This window comes from Dryobates pubescens, chromosome 10, assembly GCF_014839835.1.
Source record: "Dryobates pubescens isolate bDryPub1 chromosome 10, bDryPub1.pri, whole genome shotgun sequence".
Classification (NCBI taxonomy): Eukaryota; Metazoa; Chordata; class Aves; order Piciformes; family Picidae; genus Dryobates; species Dryobates pubescens.
Window position 1 is genome coordinate 31,230,365 of NC_071621.1, and position 12,577 is coordinate 31,242,941.

The following is a 12,577-nucleotide window of genomic DNA, read 5'->3' on the forward strand; positions in this document are numbered from 1 at the left end:
TTGTGGATAGCTATGCTCTGGCATACATAAATGTAGCAGAAGAGATGCAACAGCTCACTTCTGCCATCAGACCATTGTCTATATTCCTCAGTGCCAACAATGCCATTTAAAGCCTCTATTCACTCAAGGGTTTTGTAGAGACATGTCTCTGGTGTAGATGAGGGTAAGGAGAGTGGCAATAAGCATATCCAAAGACATCTCTGAAAGCTGATGCTTCAGCAGACACTAAACAAGGATCAAAAATATGAATAGATAAACCCAGAGGGAGCATCTCTGATTGACATTCAATATACATGTTGATTTCTGTGTACAGGTCAAGATACTGGTATAAGCCAGGCAGCACTGAACAGTTTGAGTAGGTTGAGTAGAGTTATTTTCTTAACTGCACTCAGCTGACAGTTCTCTGTGACACATCCTGCTCCATGCCTAGCAGTTCATAAAACAGAAGCTCAATGATTTTCAGAAGTAAAAGAAGTTGATCTTTGGTGGATATATTACCGAGTTCAGGTGCACTTTTTTAAATAGGAAGTGAGTTATAATCTTTCCAAATGCATTTCGTTTTACATTTCTAAAAGCTGTCCTGGGCATAGGCAGATGTTAAGATGTAAATATCTCCAAATATGCATGCTTTCCCAAAATAAATCAATGTTCTCATTTCAACAAGAGATATGTTTGAATGCAGAAAAGGTGGATTTTTTTTTTTCAGTAGAATTTTGACAAATAATAGGCCTATGGTCTCAAATGATACAAAATTTTGCTAGGCAGTAGTTAATGAAATATTGTAATGCATTTTAAAATAAGACCACCATGGATTATAATGCAATCTGGTGCAAATTCACTTAGAAATGTCACCTAGTGAATCACAGAATGTTAGGGGTTGAAAGGGACCTCCAGAGATCATTGGGTCCAACTCTTCTGTCAAAGTAGGATCAGCTAGGGCAGGCCATGCAGGAACATGTCCAGGTTGGTTTTGGAAGTCTCCAGAAAAGGAGAATCCATAACCTCTCCAGGCAGGCTGTTCCAGTGCTCTGTTACCCTCACACTAAAGAAGTTTCTCCTCGTGTTGAGGTGGAACTTCCTGTATTCCAGCTTATATCCATTATTCCTTGTGACCAGGTGTCACTGAGAAGAGCCTGTCCCCTTGCTCTTGACACCCACTCCTCACATACTTGTAGGCATTGATAAGATCCCCTCTTAGCCTTCTCTTTTCCAGACTTAACAGTACAGTTCTCTCAGCCTTTCTTCCAAGGAGCGCTGTTCTAGTCCCTTAATCATCCTTGTAGCTCTTTGTTGGACTCTCTCCAGTAGATCCCAGTCTTTCTTGAACTGAGGAGCCCAAAAATGGATACAGCATTGCAGGTGTGGTCGGTCTTTAACAGGATGCACAATGCTGACCATTTTGAAAATGTATAGTTAAGTGTCAGTCACCATTCCTTATGCAAAGATATGATTAGCAATGCATTTACAAACCATGCTAAGAGCATTTAGGATGGAGTGCACAGTGACAGCAGCTCTATTGTCTTAATTGTTAGAAATATATTCAATTCAACACATATTATAGAGTCACCACAGAACAACCTGTGGCACAGGAGTGGTCTCTGCTATGAAAGGAAAAAAGTAGAGACATTTCAGGGCTAGTGAAGATGTAAGACATTAAATCCAGCAGGTTTGGTGCAACAATTTCAGGAAGTTGCTCTTACACTTCAGGCATAATGAGCTCAGTGTAGTAGAGAAGTTAAAAACTTGGGAAAGCATTCAGATCTGATCCAAAGTGGCTGGCAGCTAATGTGGCTGCCTCTTAAGTGGATAACCTATTATTCTGAATGGAGCTGAAGCATGTGTATATATTGATGTACAGTGTGGAAGAATGACACTTACCACCACAAAAGTATCAGTTTAAATAAGACCCAACAGATAACAAAGCTCTTCTGCAAAGAGTGAAAGAAGTAACAGGAAATCAATAAACAAATAAAAAGCCAAAGCAAGAGAAAAGCTTTGCAGAACTATCAACAAAATAAACACCCAAGTAAAGGGGACTGCCCTTAACAGGACTTGGATAAAAGTTGGAGCAGTCTTTACTACTTAATAGCCTTTTGATTCACCTGGAGCAGTTTTTACTACTTAATAGTTGTAAATACTTTAGGCTCAAGGTGTGGAGAAAGTTCTTCACAGAAGGAGTTGTTAGCCATTGAAATGTGCTCCCCAGGGAGGTGGTGGAGTCACCATCCCTGGAGGTGTTCAAGAGGGAATTGGACATGGCACTTGGCGCCATGGTTTGGTAGTCATGAGTTCTTGGGTGACAGGTCGGACTTGATGATCCTTGAGGTCTTTTCCAACCTTATTGATTCTGTGATTCTATAGCCTTTTGATTCACCTTCACTGTGTTTGTCTTTTAGGCATGCATGTGAGGGATCATTCGTTATCTGAATTCATCAATTGTCTGCAGTTCATGAGGACAACAGGGTAGGGCCAGATTTTTGTGAGACAGATTTCAGTCCACTGATGTTTGCTATGAAATTAAGATCAAATTAAAAATGAAAAACAGATCTTGTTTTAATTCGGGCAAGTATTGCTTGGTAACCTAGCACAGAAGCTGTGGAAAGTTCTGCAGTTCATTGTCAGTGAACCAGTCAATTAACTGCAAAAGCAGAAATTAGATCAGTGCAGAACAATGTCCTCTGCCAGCCCAATTATGTGAGTTTATACTATTTAATGTGTAAATTTATTATGGAGTCTTAATTGGACATCATATGATATGTATTAAAAAGTTTAAAGACGTATGCTGAAGATATCTAAAGATAAGTAAGAAGCAGGCAATGTTCTTTCGATAAGGTAAAAATAGCTCTACATGAGTAAAATTCTTCTGTCAGGCCAAGGACAAACTTATTCATTTTATTGTCACTATAGAGAGTGTAGCCTTCCTTTCCTTGTATTTGAAACATAGGACTAAGAAACAGACCTTGAGCTGAAATTGTAGCTCTTTTAAAAAGGTAAGATTTAGAGGGAAAGGAATTGCATTAAGCCCATGTTTTTCAAGATTCCATTATAACCTAAATCAAAAACATGATTAGACTTTGCACTCCAAACAACAGGAAATATCAGTGTTGTATTTAATAGCCTATAAACACAGGTTATAGAAGATTGAAAGGTAGGTACTAAAAAGAAATGATATGTATGTGGTTGTGTAGGGAACTTTTAAACTGGATGAATTCAATACAGTACTCACAGGATATCAAGATTTCCAAATAAATCAATAGATCATTTTGCATTGACATACGTCTGTTTTCTGGGAATATCAGATTAATAGGTGGATCCTTATTAAAATCACTCATTGGACCCAGAGTAACTTTTGATACTGAAGACATTAACTAAACTGAAGTCAGTTTAGGAAAGATATTGAGTTGCTGGAACGCGTCCAGAGAAGGGCAACAAAGTTGGTGAGGGGTTTGGAGCACAAGCCCTATGAGGAGAGGCTGAGTGAGCTGGGGTTGCTTAGCCTGGAGAAGAGGAGGCTCAGGGGTGACCTTACTGCTCTCTACAACTACCTGAAGGGAGGTTGTAGACAGGAGGGCGCTGGTCTCTTCTCCCAGGCAACCAGCACGAGAACAAGAGGACACAGTCTCAAGTTGCACCAGGGGAGGTTCAGACTGGATGTTAGGAAGAAATTCTTCACAGAGAGAGTGATTTGCCATTGGAATGTGCTGCCTGGGGCGGTGGTGGAGTCACCATCATTGGAGGTGTTTAGGAGGAGACTTGATAGGGTGCTTGGTTGCATGGTTTAGTTGGTTAGGTGATCTTGAAGGTCTGTTCCAACCTGGTTTATTCTATTCTACTCTGTTCTGTTCTATTCTATTCTATTCTACTCTACTCTACTCTATTCTATTCTATATTCTATTCTGTTCTGTTCTAGTCTAACTAGAAAAGATGTGAAAGGAAGCTCAGATGAAAAGATTTCTGCCATGACAAAACCAACACCTTATCATGGCTAATAGGAAAAGCATACATCTCAAACTTTTAAAAATCACATTACCATATGACTTTAGGTGACAAAATAAGGACAAGGTTCAAGTACTTTAGAATCTATCATGCTTATTATCATTGCTGCTGTTATTATTTATTACAAGAAAGCTTTTGAATCCTTCATGGATCGTCAGTCTGCTATGACCTGAAAAAGGTCATTATGTTTTTTTGTGGCTTAAAGAAGTTACTCTGCTAGTATATAACAAGACAGAAGAGAAAAAAAGTGCAGAGAGCAATGATGTATTTTAAGTCTGCTTGCCAGCCACCATATGTGTCTGCACATGCACAGATCCACTTAAAAATTTTAAGGAGAGGGGCTGATTATAGAGATATGTTATCAGAGTGCCAGTAAAAGATGATAAGAACAGGAGAGAGCTTAAAGACTCCTGTTTGCAAATGCAAAGAAAATAATGTTCTTTCTACACTGGTGTCAGTATGAACTATAGAATCATAACATGATTTGGGCTGGAAGGGAATTTAAAGGTAATGTAGTTCAAGTCCCCTGCCATGGGCAGGAGTACCTTCCACTAGACCAGGTTGCTCAAAGCTCCATCCAACCTGGCTCTGAACAATTCCAGGGAGGGGATGTCTGCAGCTTCTCTGTCAACCTGTTACAGTGCCTCACCACCTGTACAGTGAAGAATTTCTTCTAAATATATCTCCTTTCATAGAGTCTCCTGCCACCTCTCTGGACATCTGGACAACCTGTTCCAGCATTTCACCACCCTCCTTCAAAAAAAAAAAAGGATCTTCCTTCTGTCTAGTCTAAATCTGAGCTCTTTTGGTTTAAAACCATGATGCCTTGTCCTGCAGCTACAGGCCTTCCTAAAAATATTGTCCCCATCTTTCTTCTAGGCCCTCTTTAAGTACTAAAAAGCTGCAATACGGTGTCCCTGCAGTCTTCTCTCCTCCAGGAGGAACAACCCCTGCTCTCTCAGCCTATCTTTGTAAGAGAGGTGCTTCAGCCCTTTGATCATTTTTGTAGACCTCCTCCACACCTGCTCCAATAGGTTGATGTCCTTCTTGTATTGAAGGCTCCAAGTCTGGACTCAGGACTCCAGGTGAGGCATCCACCAGATTCACCACAGCAGAGCAGAGTGGCAGAATCACCTCTCTCAATCTTCTGTCGTCAATTCTTTTGAAGCAGCCCAGGATGTGATCTCTCTTCTGAGCTGGGGAGCACATATTTTTGCCTCCTGTTCAGTGTTTCATCCACTTGTACCTTCAAGCCCTCCACAGGACTGCTCTCAATCACATCATGCCTCAGCCAGGATTGATGCCAAAGACTATTCTGACCCAGCTGTAGGACTTTGCACCGGCCCTCCAGTACAAAGCCATTGCCCTTTTTCCTATCACAACATCTAGTTTCAATAGTATCAAAGAATACTAATATCATCTATAAATCCTAATTTTCCCTATAGGCTTGAAGAAGAAATGGAATTTGTAGATACTAAAATCTCACTGAACATCAGGAGAGTTGCTGCACTCATAAATTCCAAAATACTGGATCCAAGTGAATTAGAAGAAATATTTACATGCAGAATGAAATAAGATTATGTTGAAAATTATTGAGCTGCTATACAATTCAGCTTGACATGCTAATTGCACAATATCCAGTATGTTTGCGGTTACAGCTGTTGATGGTTGTGATTAATTAACTACAATCATTTTGTATCTGTCAAGTTTCATCTATTCTCACAAGGATTATGTCAGCAGGCTTCTCAGCTGTCTTTTGTAACTGTTTACTGCAGTATCAATATAAACCACAGAACCATGTGGAAATATTGTAGTTAGTATTCTTTTCATCCTATCATTCCATTCATGAGCTGTCATTTAAGAGTAACAGCTAAAACCAACACCACCCCCCCAACCATAAGTAACAAATGAAAGATTTTCAAATACAGTTGCCAACATTTAATCACCAGAATAAAGGAGTCCAATAAATGGGTAATATTTCCACAGCTTTGGAGCAACTAGATTTTCACTTGAGTGATATATGCAATGCATTTTTTAGTAAACACATTGTTTTACAGAATGCTATATGTTTCTTGACAAACATACATTTGTATTTGCATGATTTAATTTGTTGTAACTTTCTTCCACAAGATGTGACTAAAGATAACAATGACAGTTATAATTTTTCATGATGAAACATGGAATTACTATAATAGTACATTTTCTTGTCATATGGTCTCGTGTAGAATTAACAGTGACTCATCTCCTCCCTATGAGGAGAGGCTGAGGGAGCTGGGGTTGCTTAGCCTGGAGAAGAGGAGGCTCAGGGGAGACCTCATTGCTCTCTACAACTACCTGAAGGGAGGTTGTAGCCAGGTGGGGGTTGGTCTCTTGTCCCAGGCAACCAGCACCAGAACAAGAGGACACAGTCTCAAGCTGTGCCAGGGGAGGTTTAGGCTTGAGGTGAGGAAGTTCTTCACAGAAATAGAGATTGGCCATTGGAATGTGCTGCCCAGGGGGGTGGTGGAGTCACCATCACTGGAGGTGTTTAGGAAGAGACTGGATGTGGTGTTTGGTGCCATGGTTTAGTTGATTAGATGGTGTTGGATGATAGGTTGGACTCGATGATCTCAAAGGTATTTTCCAACCTGGTTTATTCTATTCTATTCTATTCCATTCCATTCCATTCCATTCCATTCCATTCCATTCCATTCCATTCTACAGTTTCTTGGAATATCACTATATGACAGTGTTAATAATGCAGAGATAAAATAACATCTCTGATAAAATGACATTTCAGTGAACAAGTTGAGCTAATTCATATTAGAGAAATACTTTTATATATTCAAATTTTTAGTTAATGGGCACTCTGGTCCCAGAGATACTATAATGACTTCACTTCCATATGTACAGCACAAAGTTGCAAACTTTTATCCTCGAGGTTTCATTTCTCTTAAGCTCCAAATCTGGCTTTGCCAAAGCTTATTAGAAGAAACAATATAAAGCAGTGAGAAAACTACATTATTGTCATCAGGGAAAGATGGCAAAGTAAGCTTTCCCTGGTTCAGAAGAGCTGGTGCTGATCTCACCTAAATTAAAATCGTTACAATTTCCACAGCTTCTGCCTTGGTACAAAGATGCTGCAGAAAATAAAAGCCTGCCCTTCCAGGATCTCAAATCTGAAGAAAGCATGGAGAGATTATTGATAATGTTAGGTTGTTATTTTGGTTTTATCCTGACTTAATTACATTTTGTGTAAATGAAGGTTTTCTTTCACAATTGCAAGTTATATGTGTGTGAAATAGGACAAATGTATCTGAGAACCACCCTTCATATCTGACTCAACTCTAGACAAGTTATTTCACAGTGGTGACTTTTCACTAGACTGTCTATAACTGCCTCCATACTTCACTTCCACTCTATCACAGAGAAAAGAAGGAGGTCATAATGTCCAAGAAATTATTTATTTGTTCTTTGCTAAGAACTGCAGTGTCCAATATGACCTATAAGTCAATTGCAACAAGGTAAATAAGTAGTTGGAGACATCCACGGAGTAAATCTGGAAGGCCTTGGTCTTAGCTGACTAGTTCAACTGAAGATGCAGGCTTTACAAACACAGCGTTTGCTAAGTAACAGCTGGTAGATACATATGATCCCAGATAATGTTTCTGATAAGGCAGATTGTATTGGAGTATGTGATTCCACTTAATATCAAGATGCTATGAGTCACTGCAAATCACAGTTGCAGACACAAGCATGCAATTGAACAAGTAAGTGTCATCAAAGATAAATAAATTGTCACCAGTCAGCTGAGCTACTATAAATTGCTGTCTGCATTTCAGCCTTTTCAATATGTAAACTAGAACACACAGAATATATGTCATGTATTGACATGGTTGTGTAAAGCAGTAAACACAGCCTTTGTTTTAGGAGTGTACACAGGGCAGCAATCCCTCAGTAGTTCATCTGATTATTTAAGTCCTTGATCATTTGTCATAATTACATACCATTGTCTGTTGATCAATAGGAATAAAAGTAAAATATGTTTCCTGGCCTAAGTCAGTTAGATTCTCCACAATATGGATTGATTTCTTTAAGCAATCTAATAATTGCTTCTCTTTTTAACTGACCTTCTTAGAGCAAAGAAAATTGCCACCAAGTGAGTCCCTTCTGTAATTGGCACAGACTTTGCAGACTGAAACTGCACAAATCTGCAAATGTTGTTGGTTTTATAGGAGATGGGATGATATTACTAACACATGGGGGGAAAATAGCTGGACAGCTTCTGTTCTCATAAATACTGCTGACAATATAGCATAGGAGAAAGGATCAGATTTTAGCCCCGTTGAGGCTCATTTTTAATATCTCCAGGGATGGGGCCCCAACCACCTCCCCAGGCAACATGTTCCAGTGTTCTACCACCCTCATAGTAAAGAACCTGACACCCCATCAGGCTATGCAGCCATCTGACGAGACCTGTACAGGCTGGAGAGCTGGGTGCAGGCAAACCTCATGAAGTTCAGTAAGGACAAGTGCAGGGTCTTGCATCTGGTGAAGAATAACAACATGCACCAGTACAGATTAGGGGCTGCCCTGCTGGAAAGCCGCTCCATGGAGAAAGACCTTGGAGCACTGGAGGACAGCAATGGAACAGCAATGTGCCCTTGTGGCCAAGAGAGCCAATGGTATCCTGAGGTACATCCAGAAAAGTGTGTCCAGCAGGTCTAGGGAGGCTCCCCTCCCCCTGGTGAGACCACACCTGGAACACTGTGTCCAGTTCTGGGCTCCCCAGTTCAAGAGAGACAGGGACTTGCTGGAGAGAATCCAACAGAGTTACGAGGATGATTATGGGACTTGAGCACTTCCCCTATGAAGAGAGACTGAGAAGCCTGGGGCTGTTTAATCTTGAGAAGAGAAAACTGAGAAGGAATCTCATTGATGTCTACAAATATCTGAAGGGTGGGTGTCAAGTGGAAGGGGCCAATCACTTTTCAGTGGTGTACAGCAATAAGATAAGGAACAAGGGATTCAAGCTTGAACATAGATTTCACCTCAATATGAGGAGAAACTTCTTTACAGTGAGGGTGACAGAGCACTGGAACAGGCTGCCCAGGGGAGTTGTGGAGTCTCCTTCTCTGGACACATTCAAAACCCACCTGGATGCATTCCTGTGCAGACTACCCTAGGTGAACCTGCTTTGGCAGGGGGCTTAGAACCGATGATCTCTGGAGGTCCCTTCCAACCTCTAACGTAGTGTGATACTGTGAGTTTGCAATATTTTGGGAGGAATATCTTATTCTTACCTGTTGGGTTCTAGGTAGTTAAAATTATATATTATGATTTTATTGTTTTCCCCTGCTCCAGTGAGGATTAGAGTTGTTTGTACCCAAAAGGGCTGAGTTTCTGCTGTCTGAAAATCAGGTCCTTTGAAAATTCCTCTGTCATGCAAGTATGATACATTGCTCTGATGCCATACTTGTAAAGAGAGGCTGACAATTCTGAAAGGCTTTAGAGAAAAGTTAGGAGATTAATTTGCATTACAGAAAACACCTTACAGCGATAAATACATAAACCTAAGAAAATATATTCTGATTAAGTTAGAGGTGAGAAAAGGAAAAACACTTTCCCATCATTTCCTTTTGTTAAAAGAAAATAACTGAGCTTCTGAATCAATATCCTACAGATTCCAGGTGATCCTACAAATAAACACAATGTGATTGTTTAAGTTTACTGCTAGAATAGGTCTCCTTGAACACAGTGGGTATACTCTAATGATTTAACTATGTGCATAAGTGCTTGTGTATGGTGGAATATGATTTTTAACATGGATTTCATGCAGAAATTGTTTACACAAACAATAACAGCAAACTAAGAGATACTCTTAGAAAAGATAAACAATACTGAATGCTTTTCAGTGATGTGTGGGAAAGAATAGGAAAATGATGCCAAATTATTGTGGTGTTATCATTCTAATAATGAGTGAAGAAATCTCATTTCAAGGACTAATGTTTAAGGAGACAGTGCCTAAATACCTGAGGAGAATTGCATCCATGTTATCAATGAGATTTAATATAAACTATTTGTTGAATTCATTGTAAACCATTTTACACATTCTACATTCTAAGGAGGTGAAAGGGGATTTTTACCAGTGTGGTTGCAAATTATTGGCAGCAACAACTGCGGTGGTAGCATACACTCCCAGTCAGTTACTAGCAAATACTACGTGATTTCAGTTAACAATACAAGTGTGGATTGTAGGTTAAAATTACAGTATCACAGTATAACTAAGGTTGGAAGAGACCCCATGGACCATCAAGTCCAACCTGTCTCCACAGATCTCATGACTAGACCATGGTACCAAGTACCATGTCCAATTAACTGTGATTGAGCTCAAAGTAAAAATGCAATGTTAAATTATCTACACTTACTGATGTAGACAAATTCATATCATAAATGACTATGGCAGGGGAGACCTTATTGCTGTCTACAACTACCTGAAGGGAGGTTGTAGACAGGAGGGAGTTGGTCTCTTCTCCCAGGCAACCAGCACCAGAATGAGAGGACACAGTCTCAATCCGAGCCAGGGGAAGTTTAGGCTCGAGGTGAGGAGAAAGTTCTTCACTGAGAGAGTTGTTTGCCATTGGAATGTGCTGCAGGGAGGTGGTAGAGTCACCATCCCTGGAGGTGTTCAAGAGGGGACTGGATGTGGCACTTGGTGCCATGGTCTAGTAGTCATGAGGTCTTGGGTGACAGGATGGACTTGATGATCTTTGAGGTCTTTTGCAATCATGTTGATTCTATGATTCTATAAAACTGAATCAAATGGAAGCAAATCTCTAATGAATGCTAGTGTGACTAAGTAATGGGACTAGTCATTGAGAAGATTTATCTGTGATTAACCATTTTTTTCAATGTTAAAAAGATGTTAACATGTAAAAATATAGTTAAAATAAATAAAAAAAGAATATTATAGAACAAAATTTCAAATAGCTATCCCTATTATTTGCAACTTCTTCTTCCTCCTCCTCTTTTACAGTTTAGTTCTTTCCTTCTAACAGGTTACCACAAAACAAATATATTTTGTTTGTGCTCTCAGTTCCGTGTCCTTAGAGGGACAGCTGAGCCAGTCATCTTAATCTTCCTTTAAAGACAATGTAAAGAAGGAGACACTTCAAAGGCCTTATTCATTTGATCATTTACATGTCAGATTGAGATGAATGAATTGCATCCTCATAGTGCAATAGATTAAGCAGGGAACCTAAACAATCAGATCAGTTACGGCTGCCTATAGTGTAGATATTTGACATGAAAGGAGAATGAGTAAAGTGCATTGAGAGGCACTTTACTATTTCATTGACCTTCAGATAGTTTTCTCGTCACTATTTTTGCCCTGACAAAGTTGAGCAGAAGATGGCAAAGAATTCCTCTGGCACATGTAAGAATAGTAATAGAAGACAAATATAAAATCTCTCAACTCTGTGGGCCTGTGTTAATAAAAGGTGAAGCAACAGCTTTTCACTCATCAGTACAGCAGTAAGCAAAGTAAGTTTTCTAAAGGTACACAAGCCATTAGGATTCAAGTGTAGTACTTGTGTAGTACAAGTACTACAAGTACTTGTGTAGTACAAGTGTAGTACCAAGCTGGGGGCCGGAGTTGATCTACTGGAGGGTAGAGAGGCTTTGCAAAGGGACCTCGACAGGTTGGACAGATGAGCAGAGTCCAATGGCATGAGATTGAAGACATCCAAGTGCCGGGTTCTGCACATTGGCGACAGCAATCCCATGCAGTGCTACAGGCTGGGGTCAGAGTGGCTGGAGAGCAGCCAGGTAGAGAGGGATTTGGGGGTACTGGTCAATGGTAGGCTGAACATGAGCCTGCAGTGTGCCCACGAAGCCAAGAGGGCCAATGGCATCCTGGCCTGCATCAAGAACAGTGTGGCCAGCAGGAGCAGGGAGGTCATTCTACCCCTGTACACTGCACTGGTTAGGCCTTAGGCCGCACCTCGAGTACTGTGTCCAGTTCTGGGCTCTTCAGTTTAGGAAGGATGTTGACCTGCTGGAACATGTCCAGAGAAGGGCAACTAAGTTGGTGAGGGGTTTGGAACACAAGCCTTATGAGGAAAGACTGAGGGAGCTGGGGTTGCTTAGCCTGGAGAAGAGGAGGCTCAGGGGAGACCTCATTGCTGTCTACAACTACCTGAAGGGAGGTTGTAGACAGGCGGATGTTGGTCTCTTCTCCCAGGCAGCCAGCACCAGAACAAGAGGACACAGTTTCAGGCTGCACCAGGAGAAGTTTAGGCTGGATGTCAGGAAGAAGTTCTATACAGAGAGAGTGATTGCCCATTGGAATGGGCTGCCTGGGGAGGTGGTAGAGTCAGCACCACTGGAGGTGTTCAGGAGGAGACTTGATGGGGTGCTTGGTGCCATGGTTTAGTTGTTTAGGTGGGTTGGATTGGTTGATGGGTTGGACGCGATGATCTTGAGGGTCTCTTCCAACCTGGTCTGGTCTATTCTATTCTATTCTATTCTATTCTACTTTCCCAAATAATTTTCAAACAAAGGAAATTTTAGCCTTTAACATCATAGACTTTTACTGTGGCAA

General features: G+C 40.6%; 1 protein-coding gene across 5 annotated transcripts in view; it reads right to left on the minus strand.

Moving 5' to 3' along the window:
* The window catches only part of CNTN5 (contactin 5), a 661,195-nt gene that overhangs the window by 196,394 nt on the left and 452,224 nt on the right, over window positions 1-12,577 (minus strand). The gene's annotated exons all lie outside the window — the stretch shown is intronic.